Source organism: Solanum tuberosum, unplaced genomic scaffold (genome assembly GCF_000226075.1).
Source record: "Solanum tuberosum cultivar DM 1-3 516 R44 unplaced genomic scaffold, SolTub_3.0 scf00397, whole genome shotgun sequence".
Classification (NCBI taxonomy): Eukaryota; Viridiplantae; Streptophyta; class Magnoliopsida; order Solanales; family Solanaceae; genus Solanum; species Solanum tuberosum.
In genome coordinates, this window is record NW_006239334.1 from 186,091 (window position 1) to 187,985 (window position 1,895).

The following is a 1,895-nucleotide window of genomic DNA, read 5'->3' on the forward strand; positions in this document are numbered from 1 at the left end:
AAGAAAGTAAAATTCAATTTTGATGATGCATGTATGGTAGTTGTTAATTGTTTGAAAGAGAAATTGATTTCCACCCCAATTATCATTAGTCCCGATTGTTCGGTGCCCTTCGAAGTGATATGTGATGCAAGTGGTGCGGCATTACATGTCGTCTTGAGGAAAAAACACAACAAGTTATTCCATCCCATTTACTGCACAAGTAAACCTCTGAATGGTGCTCAATGTAACTACACAGTCATGGAGCAAGAATTACTTGCGGTGTTATATATATATGCATTTGAGAAATTTTGGGCATACTTGCTAGGCATCAAAGTGGTTGTTCACACTGATCACCCTGCTCTGCGTTATTTGATGTCAAAAGAAGGCGCCAAGCCATGATCGATAAGGTTGGGTTATTGTTGCAAGCATTTGACTTTGAAGTCAAAGACAGAAGAGGTTGTGAAAATAAGGTGGTTGATCACCTCTCAAGGTTATAAGGCAAGGAGAATGACCAACTGGAGGTAGACATAAATGATGCATTTCCTGATGAACAAGTACTCACGGTAACTTTACAACAAACTCCTTGGTATGCTGATCTTGCTAAATATATAGTGTGTGGATTGATACCGGAAGAACTGAACTTCTATCAATAAAAGAGGTTCTTGTTCGATGTCAAGAAATACTTTATGGATAAACCATATTTATTTAGAGATTGTGCAGACCATATCATTAGGAGATGTGTACCTGAAGTGGTATTCAATGAAATTCTCCATGCTTGCTATGCTTCACCAGTTGGTGGTCATCATAGCAGACTGCGTATAGCCGCTAAAATTCTTCAAAGTGGTTACTACTGGCCATTCCTTTACAAATATGATCATGAATTTGTTAGGAAATGCATACATAGTCAAAAACAAGGTGGAGTGTGAAGAAGGCATGAGTTGCCTTTCAAACCTATTCTACAAGTTGAGTTGTTTTTTGTTTGGGGAATAGATTACATGGGTCCATTTGTGAGTTCATTTGGTAAGAAGTACATTTTGGTGTCAGTAGATTATGTTTCTAAATGGGTAGAAGCCATAGCACTACCAAACAATGAAAGGAAAAGTGTTGTTCAGTTCTTAAAACGCTACATCTTTGCTAGATTCGGCACTTCTCTGGTTATTATTAGTGATAGTGGATCCCATTTTTGCCAGTGACTTTTTGCATCCGCATTGATCAAACACAAAGTGCGACATAAAGTAGAAATGCTATATCACCCTCAAAAAAGTGGACAAGTTAAGGTTTCGAATCGGGAGATCAAGAATACCTTGGCTAAGATTGTAAATGCAAATAGTACTGATTGGTCTCAAAAGCTGGATGATGTTATGTGGGTATATCGCACTGCCTACAAGATACCAATTGGTATGTCTCCATTAAATCTTGCCATTTACTGGTCGAACTAGAACATAAAGCATCATGTGCATTAAAGGCTCTGAATATAGACTAGGTCAAGTCTTCAAAAGAAAGAGTCGATCAACTAATGAGGTGGATGAATTCAGGTTTAGGGCATATGAAAGTTTAGACCTCTACAAGGAAAAAATGAAGAAGTGGCACGATTCTAAAATCCTTAGGAGGGAGTTGCGAGTTGGAGATTGGGTGTTGCTATACCAATCTCGACTGAGACTCTTTCCGGGAAAACTCAAATCTAAATGGTCAGGCCCATTTAGAGTTACAAGGGTGTTCACAAATGGAGCCATTGAAGTCGAAATCAAAGAGACTTCAAGGTGAATAGGAAACGCTTGAAGTTGTAATTTGGAGAATGCCAGGAAATTTCAGTGATTGAAGTGGTGTACTTTGAAGATGTTTGACAGCATCTCCACGTCGTGTCACGATTTTAAATAAGGCGCTTCTTTGGAGGAAATCCAAGTCTTATTTGCTTT